This window comes from Festucalex cinctus, chromosome 5 (genome assembly GCF_051991245.1).
Source record: "Festucalex cinctus isolate MCC-2025b chromosome 5, RoL_Fcin_1.0, whole genome shotgun sequence".
In the NCBI taxonomy this organism is placed as follows: Eukaryota; Metazoa; Chordata; class Actinopteri; order Syngnathiformes; family Syngnathidae; genus Festucalex; species Festucalex cinctus.
This window is the reverse complement of record NC_135415.1, coordinates 21,966,649-21,983,935: the sequence shown is the minus strand read 5'-3', so window position 1 is coordinate 21,983,935 and position 17,287 is coordinate 21,966,649. Positions and strand designations below refer to the sequence as shown.

Sequence of the window (17,287 nt, the reverse complement as noted above, 5' to 3'; positions counted from 1 at the left end):
TGTTTGCTTATTTTATTAATTACAGAAATATTTCATTGTCTTTGCCCAAAACATGCCTTACTTTAGCGCCTGCCACCATTTTGTTGTGACTACAACATGTATGTGTGACGTAATATCCGGTCAAAATGTGCCACATGGTATCCGGTCAGGTTATTCGCAAGGCCTGTTTCCATAGCCAAAATTTGCGTTTTCCTTTTATCGATATGCTGGAAAATCCACCCCCTCCCAAGCGTAAAAACCTTTTGGTGAATGTTCAGCTTTTTATCCTAGCTTTTTCAGCCATCCATTCTCATTCAGGTTTAATTTTACAATTCTTAAACGATTGAAAAATAAGTGGACGGAAAGCCACCTCGTATGGAATTAGTTGCAGGCCCATTTGTCAACTTTATTGTTAATATGCCTCTTGAAAAGTTGCACATATTCCATCCCTGAAATCAGCCAAAGGAACAGCAGGTGCAAAGTTGGTTTGCGTTTTAGTGTATGGTTCAAGTGTGCAGTATCTTTTCTAATAATCTACATGTATGTAAAACATAATAGTAGATACAATTTAAACCTTTAAGTAACCAAAGTAATGAACTCATGTAGTCCTGTCCCCACCATTCCACTCAACTCCACACCGTGACAAAAAGCCCATAAACTTGGGAGAAAAGCACTATGTATGCTTTTCAAAAATCGAAGTCACGGCTGTGAAAGATGACCGTGTTTGAAAAATGAAACTCCCAGGATCAATAGATCCACTTTTCTCCTGCTGTGGCCACGCCAGACACATTTTGTATCGAGGAAAAAAAAGATCCATAAAAAAATTGCAATATCATTTCACATATAATCTTACAAAACGTTTGGTGCAAATGATATCCCCAGAACAATGATGCTTCTTCAAGGGAAATCTATGCATCATTTCCACATGCAGGTCAATCCCGCATTCCCCGCGCACTTGTCAAGCATCTTGTCTTGTTTCATCGATGTCGTCCGCCTTGATGACGCCAGGAGGACTAGAATCTGCATGGGTGATCGCCTGACTGATTGATCGTCCCACTCGGCTGCATGCGCCGCTCTCAACTGAAAATTACCTGTCATTTATTCAATCGCGTAAGCTCTCGCCTTCCTCAAGAGTTTCACGCAGTTTATCACGAGGCGCTTGTGTAAACGTGCCGTTATGGGCTGCAGGTGTTCTGGCTTCAGGAGGACCTATGAAATATCAGCTTGGGAAGATGAAGAGGTGTTGTTCACAAGCAGTTCCTCCCAAAAGATCAATACGACTTTGAGTGTCAAGCTGAAATCAGAAGCAACTGTGAGCAGAGGCCAAAAGACCGGCTTTGCTCTCGAAATGTAAAGCCGCGACTGTACATCAGCTTGTAAAAAGCCTCCGCTGGCTCTCCAAGCTTCAATTCCCCATGTGTTCTTTTCAAAATTCAACAGTTCTTTGTTGCACACCAAACGTAAACGCGAAGCCACTGCGGAGGACGCCCAGTGACACTTCTTTTGCCTTTAAATGCAAAGTGGTCGCTGTCATTGCAGCGCGTCGGCGAAACCCTTCAACGCCAGTGATGGATTTTCAAATCCCACCACAGCGTGTTCATTTCCTGCACACATTCACAGAGGGGCATCATTTCAATGTCAACCTTCTATATTATTTCTACAGCTTGCTGATTTTAATGCAGACTACAAGACAAGTCCAACGGAAAGTGCACATTACTACGAAGGCTCTTTTCTTGAAAGGTTTGCTATGAAAAGTTAGGCGAAGTAGAAAATTTGCATTTTAGAAATCACTGGGGGAAAAAAAAAAACTTTAAATTTGGAACGGAAAGACGTTAGATTGTAGTCAACGCTTACGTGATGATAGTTTACTTGAATTGATCAATGCCATGAATGATTTTCTTTTTTTACACTATGTGCACTTCCAAACATAAGCTCATTCAATCACTCTCCCCACCTGCCTCTGTTGCACATCCCCTCACCCCACTACTCAATCATCCAATCACATTCAGACACTCACTCACTCATCCAGTCACATTCGGATAACATCATTGCCCTGCAGTCAGTCGGAAATTGTAAAACTGACACCATCTGTCTTGTACCAATGTAAAAGCTTTATGGTGAGATAACCACAATACTACTATGCCATCTATCCAAAAAAATGTGCCAAAAGCATGAATGCATACAGCTGTTCCCTAATTTCATAGCACAATGTAAGTATTCTAGGCTATTGAGTTTGTAGTGGCACAAAAAATTTATTTTGTAGCAACTGGCGTGGGATCATGGGCCCATTCACAATCAACCTGTGATTGCCCCATAATGTCCCAACCAGTCTCGACTGTAAACCTGAAGAGGATAATCTATGGTATTCTATTATGATCTAAAAAGTAAAAACCGATACACCAATATGCAGCTGGTCTATTTCACAACAAACTGAGACCACCTTGCTGTACCAGAAAAGTCAATCTGACAAACTTTGGTCTGCACAGCGCTGAACCTCTTAAACCTTCGCTGTTCCCATGGTAACGGGTCCATTGCAATCTATCAGTGTGTGCCCGAAATTGACTTAACATTTAAGCCTTACTTAGAGATCAGTTTTATGTCCCAAGCTAATGATGACAAATGAGACTTAAAGAAGTCAAGTTGATCATGTGTCTGGACCAGAGAAACGGCCATCTGTGGTGGCCTGCTCAGCGATGGAAGGAATTACACCGAAAGATCGGATTGTGTTGTTCCGTTCAGCTGGCTACGAAGCGAACCAATGAACTCTTCTTCTTATAGATACTACCAAGAGTATGGAGCAAAAGCTGGAGGGGGGTCGTCACAAGAAGAGCAACCGATCCAACGTCCTCCCAGGGAATCTTCTATAAAATGTCAACCGATGGGTAACCAATTGCAAACATTGGTTGCAGGACAAACAATTTGGCCTCAACAAACTAGTGATACTCTAGATAAGCAGTCCAAAGTTGTTAGACCCATCTTGTCATTAAGATGAGGAATTATTTGAAATGGTTGTAATGTCTGCTCCAGACAGAAAATAACACTGCTTAATAGTAACACATCAGTATGCCAATCAAAGTTTGGAGCCAAATAAATTCAGTTTTAAAATGAAATGTGCGTACCTTGAATAGGGTTATGCAAGTCTCGCAGAGTGGAAAACAAAAAAAATTTACCTTCACTTGCTGGCATTTCCCTGAGCAGTTATTAAAGATGAAATACAGTGCTTTCTACTTTGAAAAGGCAACTTGACGCAGACTGACATTAAAAGGTTATAAAACCAAATTGCTGCCTTGTTCGGTTGCAGCAACATATGGGTTTTTTTGTTTGCACACTTCTCTCTCTGTTTCAGATGTGCAGAATCATTTGTTGTGGATGCCTGAGTATTTTAAATTGTGAATAATCTTCATAGGCCAGATGTTAACAATCTTTATGGATTCGAGCGTCATATGTTTGTATTAGGACAAAAAAAAACAAAAAAAAGTGTTTGCTTGTTTTTGGTTGCAATACTTTTTAACTTAACTTAGCCGGTATGGACTATTTGAAATGATCTTGTGGGCCTCTGAATCATTTGCCAGTCACTAGTAAAAGTACAGTTTCAGTTTTCAACGGTACTCTTGTACAGTCTTTTACACAGCAGGAACCCATCCTTCATTCTCCGCACCTTTCCAGTGTCACGGTAGGCCAGAAAGTCCCGAGGCTGGCCTGAGGGTACTGGCCTCCTCTGCCCTCATGGCCTCCAGGCATGAAGCCTCTGCCTGCTAGGGATTTATGATTAGAGCTTGAGGAACGTTATGGAGACAGCTGACATCCTAAATACTCGTGAGGCGCGCACACCTCAGTATTCAGGGAGTTCACTAATGCAGATGATGGCCGGGCAGGTGACAGTGCCCCGGGCAGGGAAATTAGAAGGCTGTTACATGTTATGGGTATGTGCAGAACTCATTCAGGGGGCATTATTCATACAGATGGGAAGAGTAGTGACAGGGACAGATATTTGCTGTCAGAGGACTGGAGCGATGCTTCAAGTAAAGTGCAAGGGATGAGCGGCGATGCTTATTCCATACATCGCCTACTGTGGTCCTCCGCAATGCAAGGATTGTCCTGCAGCAATTTAGTCACAGTTCTGAAACTGGCTTTTAAATGGTGCTGTTAAGGAACAAGCGGAACATTCTTGACATACAATACAATAACTCCCATATATCATATACTGAGGACGAAATCTCCAATAGCTCCATGGAATAAAGTTTCACAAAATAGCGATAGCTATTTGACCATAATTCACACTCAGGGAAAATGCACAATTAGTCAAGTCAGAAGAACTTCTGTTTGGATGCTAGTATCGTGTTGAGCATAATAATGTTCCCAGCACCTCTTCTTGTTGCTGCCAAGTAGGGCCCATTTTACAACAATGGCTTCAAAAATTAACAATCGGCTCCACAGAATCAACAGAATTCTTAACAATTAATCCATTATCAAGCTCATCCACATAAGCAAAAAAAAAAAAGCAGCAGGAAGATAATGAACCAGACAAAGAAAGTAAATGTTTGAAAAGAGAGAATGACTTCAAAGTTGAAAAACAATTCCAAAATCAATTTCCAACATTAAAAACATGGTGAATGCTTTTAGTGAGAGGTCTATTGCGAGTACTCTCCCTTTATTTTGTGCAGCTGTAAACAAGAGGACCATTATCTTTCCCATTACAGTTCAACTTGACAATTAATGACCAGGGGACCCAACCCATTAACAGGCTAATAGCTAAATCTAATGTGTGTGAGGGGTGTGTTTGCGTGTGTGCGTACGTGTCTGTTTGTGCATATGCTATATGTGTGTCACGATGGAGCGGTATCAAGCGATAAAAGGTGAGGGTTTTGTTTCCATCGTGGCACTAATTAACTCAACCCCTATCATAGATGGCTAAAGTGTCACTATTACGCCTTTATTCACTGCCACATTATCTACGTGCAAGCTAATTGTGCATGGGCCAGGTCAAATTTAGCATGGCGTGCATAGTAATAAATGCAAGGAAGCCGTAACGGCTTGCCGGTTGAAAATTGACCTTTTGTGCATTGTTATGTTAGCAGTACGGCTCAATCATTAGGTCCATAGGCCTTCAGTAAAAGGTTGTTAGAGAATCATTGCTCCCCAGGGTGCAATGGGACTCTCAAAGACAGAGGGAAGGATCCAGGGAAATTGGAATGGAGAAAACAAATCTCAGGAAAGACCAAGGATGTAAAAAAACAACAGAAAGGACAAAAACTGCACAGACGTGACAGCAAGGAGCTACAAATTGTTCTCATCGTATAAAATGACAGCCCTTGATCGTAGGCGTTTAAACACACTGAACACGTGTGTCACAACACGAGATTGTACTGGGCTGCCATGTGACTGTTAAAAGCTGAAGAAAAATGTCTTTACATGTTCAGAGGCCAGAATGAAAATATTAGCATGTCTCCTAGGGATTTTTTTTTTCTAAATTCGAGTAATAATTCAGTAATTCATTGTGTCAAAGCACCTTGTTTTAATAGCATCTTTCAATGTGGTTGGTGGGAAATGTCGAAACGAAGCGACTAATAATGAGAATGGTGTGGGAAGAAAAAGATTAATCACTTCTATTGTTCTATTGTAGTAATTCCAGATTTGTTCTTAATCATCACTTCGTCACGTATGGAAGTCAGATTTTCTGACGAATAATGAGAAACTTTTAAAAAATGACAGATTAAGCACTAAAGGAAGCAGGTTTACGTCGGTCATTGTAATCGTCACTGACCGGTTCAAGTACCGACAGACATCTTAGTCCATCATGACAGACTGGCGACTGTCAGTACTAACGGAACCTAAAATAGTGGTGACGAAGTGACAAAATAAAATTAAAGGACTAACGGTTACTGTTTGGTTCGGCTTGAAAAATTGACGAACTGAAGATGACAGAAGGGTGCCCAAAGTGCTGACGAATTCCAGCAAAATTTATTAAACTGCCCACCTCTGGTAATTACTGAGGTCATTCTGGATGTTAGCATGTGGAAGGATATATGAAATAGTGCTTTAAAATGTTGTTTTTAATTTATAAAGTAATTTAGGTTGTTGAATGGTATATATGCCACGGAAGAGGTGGTTTTTGCACATGAGCTTTGGTTCCGGTTCGGTTTGCGACGTGTGGGCTGCGTCCCAATATTTGTGCTTCCGACTTTGTGCCCATTGGTTGCGCGTTCGCAACCCGGACCGGAATCATAGCTCATGTGCAAAGTCACGGAAGTCGGAAGTCCGCCTCTTCCGTGGCGTATACCCCATACTTCTTTCTTTGACCAAGCAGTGTCACAGAGCTTCTCATCGATCAGCTCAACCAACCATCAATCTTTCCTAACAATCATCAATCTCATCTTCCCCGAGCACACATCATAAAATGTCACAAGATTCTCTAAACGACAAAAGAGGCCACTGCGGCAGAACTTAAGCTCAAACAATCAAACGCGATGACATCCCTCCACCACGCAACCGTACAACAACCTCAAACTTCGTACTTGGCAGCTGACCTCTCTGAGAGAGTGTTTCAAGACTGGGTTGGATACGAGCAGATGTTGGTTAGCTAATTTTAAACATGTTTGGTATTCTATCAAGACAGACAGATCCCTTTTTGTTATGTGTGGTCAGACTTTGATCATGACGATTCGGATCGTTTGAGCTGTTGGAATTTCCCCCTTTAAAGCGGGGGGGGGGAGCAGAGTTTAACCAGTTTTCTAATCCTTTCAGAAGGATTTACTGATTAATGGTGTCCAAGTGACGAATTGAATGAATCTCTCCAGCAACTGAAGAAACGATGTTTGAAAGAACACATTTTTTTTGTTTCAAAAGGCTTTTGTTTGTTTCCTAGTGATTGATCCTTGGGGTCTGGCATTAATAATGGATGTGGTATTATCTCTAACACAACTGGGAGTTATTTTTGGTCATTTTGAGTATGTCTATCTTGATCGCATCGGTGGAAAATTGCGTCATAATCAAAGACTGTAGCACAAATTTCAAGGCAGATTTTGTGTAGTCATGTCAGAGTGCTGCTGGTTATATGACAATCAGGTGACTTTATGATATGTCAGAAACATGGTTATTTACAACGGCAATGATCTTTCACAACTGAATGAAAGTACGACTCAATTTCTCAAACTCTGGGGCATTTTTCCTTTCCCCCTCGGTACATCTCCCCATAGTCGCGGAACAAATAGCTGAACTAGTTGTTTGATAACAACAATAGCTTTGTTGTTACCAGTTTCTAGTTCAAGCATAGGCTGGATAAAGTCTTCTTCTTGATTTGTTTTGACAGTCGGCAACAGTTTCAAATGGGCCAGACAAACAGATACTGAACTTTATTGAACAGCAACCAGTTACTTACTGTATGTGAAATCTCGCTACATTGGCATACCGTCAAAGAGGATCATTGAAATGGAGACACAACTATTCTAAAATCGGATAGCATGTACACAATTTACTGCAACAACACAAGTTTTGAATTTCAACAGCCATTAGCAAGGCTGTACATTCATCCAGAAGACCACGATGCAGTCCAATGAGAGTCTGCAGCTCATCCAAAAAAAAAAAAATGGCATGTTAATATAACATCGCACCAGGGATGGACATCAGAACTGAATGAGTGTCAAACGTGCACAAGGGCACTCACAAAGTAATGCCCTGCTTCTTTGGAGTCCCCCCCGTGTAAAGACATGCAAATGATAAAAGAAAGCAGAGGGGAGTATAACATAGTGGTGCGTTTACAAGCAGCATTAGAGGGGCGCATAAAAATGTGATATTATGGGCTGGCTGCTGCAGAGTCAGCGCGGCAGGGATATGCCAGCTTAGGCAATCTTTGCGATGAAGAGTGGAATGTACAGAGTGTACATTTAAAGAAGACTTAAAAGGTATGCAGTATCTCATTCATACTCTCTTGTGCAAATGTGAACAGAATCAAACAAAATCAGTCATTACAGTGATAATAATGCTTAGCACAAGAAGCAGCTTTTTCTGTTCACCTACCACGGCCACGCTACGTCGCAGATTTGTGTAGGCAAACAATCTACTTGTCTAGTTCACTTTTTTTTTTTTTTTTTATAGTACTACATTTTACCAGCATCTTGTTGCATCTAGAGACAATTAGAAACCTTTTTAGAAGGGAGCATCAAATATCATTTGCTCAATTCCTATCCCCCAGAGAAGGCTAGGGCTCAGTTCATATCCCCCCGTGAATAGCGCAAACCGCTATACTTACTCTAATGCCCTCAGATGTGGGAAAGGAGAGCCACAGTTGCTTATGCGCTTTCCAGCTCCCGAATGAATGCCAGGAGAACAATAAAACTAAAACAGCTGTCTGCCACATCTAATGCCTAGACACTGATTTGCCAACAAAAAAACACGCAGCCAGGCCACGCCTGTTAAAGGCACACTCGAACACACACATGCTGCATGTACTGTTAGATTAGGCCTCTTAATGATTAGATAGGTGACTTGAGCTGCTAGGACGTTATATCACTGTGACCTGTCCTGGCTTGTTGTCTTCCTATCTATCTGCACTCTGGCACACTTATATAGTTGAAACCAGTTAACACCATCAGGTCACACATTTTCACATGGGCTAGGCTGAGCAGCCCACCCACTAAGAGTTGAAACCATTTTGGACAGATTATGCCTTCTTCCATATTTTAATTAGGGGTTATCCAGTAAATAGTTCAAATGAGACTATGCAGTTGTCATTACTGTAGTGTAATATCGCAAGCACTAAAGATAAAAGGATCTGGTAAAGGTTCTCCCAGAAGTTTTCAGTACAGTTTATTCTACACAATTTATGCTTGCATTTTTTTCCGTGTTCAAATATGTGTACAATGTCTTTGGAACATGTATGGAAGGGTTAAAAATACACACAAAAAAATTAATATGGTTTCTCTCGGATTATAAGTTTTCAATTGGTGTGGGTAGGTCTGGAATATACCCCTTGCCACAAAAACTGGGGTTCACCGTAATCACGGTTTATAATTGTAATAGGCCACATCAGAAACAATGTGTCACTGCTTCAGCAACTTCTTAATTCTATTGAATGGACAAAAGCCAATCATGTTGAGGTTGGCGCTATTGAGAGTGAAAAAATAATTGTATTCATTGAGGTTTTAGACAAAATGCGATACAAAGGATCTGAAGTTTGTGATGTATAGCCAGATAAAGAGCTGGCAATAGAAAACTAATCTGATGAGTCAGTAATAATGTGATGAGGCCGTCCGTTTACGGAGCCCCACACAACTTGAAGGCACAACAAGATGGAGGTGCGGCAAGAGGCAGGATGAGGGAGCTACAGACCCAGCGGGTGCAGCATCCGATGCCAGGATGGACACAGATCATGAGGTAGATGGAAAGATTTCCATATATTATTAACACGCAATCCTGCTTGATCAGGGTATCAACATGCTCACACATGATGAAGCTGCAGGGATTCTCGGCAGGTTATAATTAATGCAGCGGGGTTAAGACTAAGAACACGATACCGTACGACTGAACATCTAATGATTTTCATTTGTAGAACCACACAGAATAAATTGCAGAAAATAAATAAATAAAATAAAAACTTTGCTTTTGTCTTACAAGTAGAGGGAAGCCAAGCGTGACAATCCGACTAAAACAGACTTCTCACACATCAAACAAGGCACTCCCTTTGTGAGTTTCAGAGCAGGCTGGGCATTGCCCTGCGGTGAGAACAGACACCCGAGAATTGAACAGATGAAACTACGCACTCAGTGGTGAGTCGGAGACAGAAGAGGTCAGCTTCTTTCGATGACCGCTGATTCACAATCCCTGTCCGAAGGCATTATCAACATTGTAGTCGCGAGTCAGTAGTTGTAATGGAATCAGAGAAATCAGGAGTTTTTCCATTGAAAACAAGTCCGACGTGATAGCCAGTGTGTAATTCGGGGCTTCGGCTAGCAGAGCCAGCTTTAGAGTGAATGTTTACTGTTGTAGTTGAGTTGTTTTTCATACTTTGACCTGGAATTGCGTGAGAATCTGCAAGATTTTTTCCTTTGGCCATGTTTTGTTCTTTCATTTCAAAGTCACATGAAAATTGGTGAAGTAAAACTCCATGTATTTCTCATAGCCACAGATTGTAATGTATATCTAATTTTAGCTAGGTGTGTTAAACTAATGGACTGATGAGAAAAATGACAAGCATATTTCTTCTCATGGAGAAGAAATAAATCAGGATTTAAAGCGGCTTCAACATTTCTTTTTGTGTTTTTACAGAGAAGCAAGAATAGTCTGGCTGAGACACCAAATTACATTGGTGTGCCAATGAGTTTAGCCTGCCAAACTTCCTCTGGAATTAAGTCTTTGACCCACATATAAACCTCGATCGCTTAAAAATGTTTTTGAGTACTAATGAGCAGCAGTGAACAACAAACATTAGGGATTATCTTGGATCACCTTGCTCACTTTGTAGAAATAGCCGCCGGAAAATTATAAAATGTGTTAGCATAGTTGACATCATTGCCAAAAATGAAATTTTCTACACAAATTATATTTTTTATGACTTAACTAGCACAAAATCATTGACACCAATACCCCCACTCTATTAGGTGGGCTTCTTAGGGGCTCCTGTTCACCATGGCAACAGGAGAGACTGTAACGGAGCCATGGTTCCTACTTGAGGTGATGAGTGGCGTGAAGAGTGAAGAGCGGAGAAAATATGAATTATCAATGTACCGTGAGCAAATGGAAAATTATTTTTTCATGGTGATTGTCTGATGTCTGATTCAGGATTGTAATATTGAATTATTAATCCCTTCAACAGAATGAATATTTGATGTGCGCAATAAAAAAAGAACAAGAGTTTGGGGTGATTTGAGGGATGTGGAGGAAGGTCAATGTTCAGTCAGAAGACAAAAGTCATTTGAAGTGCAGATAATTAAACTGACAATATGAGTACAAAGTGAACAATTATCAAGATATTTCAGTTGGGTAATGCTAGCCACTGTATTTTCTGTGCGAGTTTCAATTTTAAATTAGAACAATAACCTTGAAGTAGACCAGTAGGTATCATTGTTTTTTGTTAACAAAATAAGTACAGATGGCGCTCTGTCGTGAAAATGCCTTCGTGGCAACATCAAATGCATAAGCACAAAGCCATGTATTTGAGCCTGTTCTTTTTTTCTTTTTTTTTCAATTCCCCAAGAAGGAAACCCAACTGCTCCCTCATGACAGATCCTCTTGAAGTGCTCTAGTTGATCAAGTAGGACCATCTAATCTCAGCTGAATAGGTAACAAGAATGTCTGTGTGGGGTTGCAGCTTGTGAAGGACGGCACTAATAAACGCCAACAAGGTCGATCTTTGTGTTTTCATCCATCTTTAGTGCCAGTCAGGCAAATATGAATGTAGACCCTTTCAAATACTTTAAAGAAGATAGAAACAGACTAATGAGCGGTAAAACATGAGGAAGTAGTCTTGGCTGAAAGTAAGATTTAGACAATGACATAATAGAAATAATATTTCCGAAAAAATAAAAAAATAAAAAATAATAAAAAATCAGGAATGCATGGAAAAGTGTGTGGGCTGTCAAAAACGGGTATTGTCGAGGGGCACAAAAGAAGTCTTTTTTTTGGGTTTTAACTGTCTGTTCAAGGTATTAAAATTTCACCACACCAATAAAGAATACCTTTGTCCTGCTCAAAGACACATTTCACCTTGTCAAAAAAACAAAACAAAAAAAACTAAAATGTAGGACATCAGTGAGGTCCCTCCAGCTCCAGGTTACCCAAAAATAACATTAGGGAAAAAAACGGTCATTTTTATAAAGCGCCCAAAGCCTATTGAGGCATACTGGGAGATCGACTCAACCGAAATTATCTCTCATCCCATGTTGCTACGTATATCTGGCCTCAAGTTGCCTAACACTAAATGTTACACAGCTAAGACACAACAGTATAAGAGCTTTTCTTCTATACATCAATACACTGGGAACGACTGTAAAATGCATTTAAAGTGGGAGAGCAAAAAGTGAGTAAGAAGAGGGGGAAAATATGAAGGAGACAGGAGCAAGCAGTGTCTAAACAAGGAGAAATCACCATGTAGGAGTAATCAGTGGCTAAAAGCTTCCCCCCGCTGACTCTAAGTGCTTTTGGGAAAGGGCAGAATTGTAGGAATAAAAGGATGTGAAAAATGTGTGTGGCAACATTGGGTCCGTGCTGGAGACTGAGGAAGCAGAACCACGTTGATGAACAGGGGGGGGAGGTAGAGAGGTAGAGGTAAAAATGAGTGAGTGATTGAAGACGTTAGAAGGAAGGGACGAGGGGAAATTAGCTTCAAGAGAACTCCAGCAGGGGCTTTCTGTCCATTTCTCCGCCGTCCTGTCCTATTAGTGCTTCACTTCCGGCTGTCCAAACACCACTGAAGCCTAATAAAGCCTGAACTCAGTCACACACACTTGATGGTTGGAAATGGTTGGAAAGGGGTATTTCCTGTGGGCTTTTAACAATGACCTCCAAACAACACCGCTTCACTCTGCCAACAAGCCGGAAACTTTAATGGAGACCATTTGGATTTTTTTTTTTTCTTTTTTGAACGATTTGGTGAACGGGCTATTTGGCGCCAGCACCTGACATTTTTTCCACCCATTTTGAGGGGAATGGGCAAGCACAACATGAACCTGGAAGTCTGTGTACATGTGTATGTGTGTTGCGGGAGGCGGGTTGCTGTGCCGGTGCAGTCTAGTGTCTGAAAAATTTTAGCATAAAGATTGAAATGCGGTTGAGTGAATACTTCTGGAATGCTGGTAGCCAAAGCGGCACTTTGAAACACACGTGAAAAGACGGCGCTTGATGGAGCATGAAACAATTAGGTGTTATCCAAAAAAAATAACTCATGCAAGGGTTCAGACCGAAAAATGTCAAAAGCTGGAACACTTTGGCAGACAACGTAAGCAAAAATAAAAATAAAAAAATAGAGAGCTGTGGTAGTGAAGGGCTCTGACAGTTATTACCTGAAATAAACCTTGAACTTTCAACAGTGAGTTGAAAATTGGGCTGTTTTAAAAGAGGTAACCTGAACTTTGGCCTTCAAAATATCTTTGGTCAAATTTGCTTCTAAATGGTGCTAAAATCTCGGAGGAAAGTTAAATGGCATGAATGATAGAGTAATTTTTCCAATTCTTTGTGTGGGGGGGTGTCGCATTAGCCAAATTGGAAAATAATTTTATTTTGCTAATGACAAAAGGCAATTATACAAGATGGGCATCCATGAACTGATAACACTCAGTGATAAATCAAAGGTCTGATTCTATGAACAATAGGAATATTCCGAGTAGAATCTACATTAAGATCGTCCAAAAACTCTGCAGAAGACACCAACTGGGGCTGCTTCAATCCCAAAAGATGAAAGATGAAGTTATCAAAAAGGGTCAGCGGGGTGATGTGAGAAATGATGTCAAACTATAAATACAGAGACCTCACAGTCATAGCACAGACACCCAAAATACAGCCGGTGCCACCGAGACCATAAAGAGTCTAATTGAGCCTTAAGGGTCCATGACATGTGGGATAAGTGTGCGGCATGCTGGCAAAGGTGTGGGACACACATTTACAGTGACTCGTGAATATCCATCACAGAATACGGGGTTATTTTCATGTCAAGTGGGACTGACCTGTGAGCCAAAACTTCACATCAGCTTTGTTTTGAGGCCTTAAAATTATGACTGTATTTGTACTTTCTGCTATGACATATAATTACAAGCAGGATGTAGAATATTTTCTCAATGGAGTATACTTGTCATTTCCTCTCATGCAAAGACTACCAAACCTTTATTAGAGGAAGTGTGTTTATTGTGGGAATGCTTCAGCATTCCCACATATGTCATTGTGATTTTTATTCTCCACACTTTTTTGCCGCCTAACAACTCCCACATAATACTTCCAATTTACATTGTTCAAATGTCAACTAGCTTCAAAAATTCACGCCTCCCGGGGTATATATCATCTGATTCGAAATTACTTACAGTATTTGCACAATTTACCATTTAATATCAACTTTTCCCCATTCATTTTCAATGGGACCGTCATTGAACTTTTTCTAAGTATCACTTTCCATGCCCACTTCCATACATATAACTTATCATTATTACCAGGTGTCTGATACTGCTCGGTGGCACAGTTGGTAAAGCACATTGTCTAGTAACCAGGAGATTATAATTTCATAATTTATCTCTCAATGTGCTTTCAGCATTCCCACGCAATTTCTACAGAAATTGAACCTGTATTGTACAAATGTATATTTATGATAATGTGTGATAGTTTTTCTTCCCTTAATAAATGATAATTGGGGGGGGATTATTATCTCATGTTTTTATTGTGGGCGCCAGAATAGTATGGCTGTAACGTGTTGCAAACTTACCAAGCTTATATGTAACATTTTTAACATGAACATTATGCAAATCAAATTATGTGTTTTTATTGGTTTAGACACGCAAATCTGTCATGTCCACCGCAATCATCTTTAGGTCTCAAGGGGTTAAAAATAAATGGCTTACAGATGATTTTGATTTCAAATGAATTGGTATCAGGGAGGTACGAAGGGATCAGGTCAACATGTAAAAAGGATGCAAACCAGCTAACCAAGATATGGTATGTGTTCTTTTTCCCTCAAAACATTCTAAGTAAAGTTCCATTTGTCTTCGTGTATTACAGTAGTTCTTAAAAAAAAAAAAAAATGTTTCATCTTCAAACATACAACTAGAAAAGAGATAGGAAATTTGCTGTGAATTATGTCAGCAAACATGAGCGAAAAGCCAACAGAGGAAGTCAATATTTTACTACTTGGAAATGTAAGAAATTGGTTCACGAGTGTATAAAAACATCCGTGCGTGCGTATTAAGTATGTGGTCAGAAAGATCCGGAAAATTGGAGCAGGGAAAAAAAAAAAAAAAGTTAATGAGGCAGACCTGCGAGGGCAAAGATGACGAAGCTTCATTTAACAGTCTGTCAAGGTCTCACTCCTTGAAAGAAACCTAATATTTCCTTCCAAAAAATAATAGCGGTTTAAAAATACTAAATGTCACTGGGTTTGTTCACTGAGTGGCTCTTTATTCTCACCAGTAAAGAATCTGGGATGTCAGACAATTAAAATAATTTGAGGCCACAAGACAACCTACAATGATTTCAAGCATTAGTTACGACAAATGCAGGCTTACTCTACATAACATAAAGAAAGTGAGGCACAAGTCCACTTCTTTAAGTACTTGCACAATACATAAACAGTTCCATTATACAATAATCCCCCAAACACATCAAACTATAAAAGCTAGTTCATAAAACCACAATGGTACTAAAAGACTTGCAGTCAGACATTCACTCCTCTCAGGTCTGTTTTACTCGGCCTCTTGTGAACAGTGCAAGTTGATAAACTTGATCAGACTTGACCAAAGCAATGACAGCAGACCACTGAAGATGAAAATGCATTTTTGTTTGATTCATTCAAATCATCTCTCTCCATTGCAATGAATGGAAATTCCATTTACAGAATGTGTAATATTGTTCAGTAATGATAATTAAATTAAGTGTAAACAATCAAAGACATGACTATTTAATTTTAATCATTTATTATGTTGCTGTCTTTCTATGAATGTCACCCAAACATGCACCTTAAAAAAATGTAAAACAAATTTAAACTTCTTTAAAAGAAATGTTAATGTCATTTTAGAGGTTAACCAACACTACTGAGTACTTATTGTTGTCTCCTTTGAAACATTCATTGCATCTCATCGCTTTTTTGTGCCACCAGGCTGTTTTTTTGCCAGGCAGTGTAGTGTACCCATTCGAGCGTTGCTCTCGAGAACTCGTTGACTTGATGCCACAGGCTGAATTGCTGTAACAAAATCGATTAATATGCATCAACAGTGGCAGCAGGTGAGCTCTGCTCGCACACAAAAGCAACAACGAATTTACATCAGCTCTTGTGAATTGCACGGTCAACTCTTTGGGTATCGTGAAGTTTACTTGGGTTAACATTGAAAGAAAAAAAAAAGAAGAAAAAATCAACACAAAAATATTCTGGTTTTCCCTGGTATAAATTGGACCCGAAGCCATGCTGTTGCAATGCTACAACAACTAGCAAAATGAATCAACTGTATTCTTGCTAACTCTGCCCTTTGTACAAAATATATAGAACTATCATTAGCACAAACATTGATGTTTGTTGATATTAGTTTTTTGTGTTGTTTTTTTAATGGATGCAGCCCTAAATGAATAGTTTAAAGAAGCAACTATGACTAGTTCAATGCAATTTGTCCTTTTTAGTGAGACAGCGTGAGCCAACGCTTGCTGGCATCATTCGGCAGTTGGCAGCCAAACAAATGGAGAGAATATCGCAAAGAATTATTCAATGTGACAATTACTTCTGTTTTGTTTTTTTTGCTTGTTCCTAATGACAGAACCACCTCGAGAAAGAGTACACAAATACACAGTCGCTTTAGAAAACATTACAAATTAGAAGATTGTTGCGTCGTTAAATGCCAATTGTTGACAGGAGCAACAGACTGCAAAGTAATTAGTGTTTGAACAAAAGCCGAAGCATTCATGACAAGGTTCTCTATTATGAATTAGGCTCTAGCATGTAAATTCAGGAAAATTACAGGCAGGATCCATCCATAAGAGGAAAAATTGGCTAAATAATGTTGCCATTTTTAGTGGCCTTGTAAATCAAATGAGAAGGAAGCAGAGAGTAAACGCAAATTTCAAATGAATCACAAGCTTTTAGTGCAGTCTCCTGTTGTAATTCTTACACCAAATGTGTCCATTATTCCGCCCAGGTGGCGTGACTGAACTGGCAGGCTCGCCCATTCATCTAATTTAATTTTTGAACCCATCAAGCGGTGCAAAGCTTTTGTGTTTTCAGAAAGTGGCTACAGTGGATTAGCGGCATCGACTGCAAGAGAGAACCACCTGGGCTTCCGTACAGGGTGCCAGGAGAAACGAATGATCCAGAGAGAGGATGACAGACGAAAGTGAGCGCGCCAGATGCAGGTGTTGCCCGAACACACCGGAGGAATGCATGACTAAATTATTCAGGGAGTTGTCAATGCATCTGGGTCTCTTCTCGGACTTCCAGGCTGAAATCGCTGGACCGGCAGCCATCTTTGGGGGGGGAAAAAAAAAAAAAACACTGAAAGGAAAAAGTGAAAAGAAAGAGAGCAGAAAAGAAGGGACCTATCGGACCTGTGGCTTATATTCTCGTCTGCCTGCAAGTTTTTCCAGATAAAACAACTTTACATACATTTTAATTTTTTAGAAAAAAATACATATA

General features: G+C 40.0%; 1 protein-coding gene across 2 annotated transcripts in view; it reads right to left on the bottom strand.

Annotated features, from left to right (window-relative positions):
• fbxl17 (F-box and leucine-rich repeat protein 17) overlaps nt 1–17,287 on the bottom strand; it is a 231,927-nt gene that overhangs the window by 171,027 nt on the left and 43,613 nt on the right. The gene's annotated exons all lie outside the window — the stretch shown is intronic.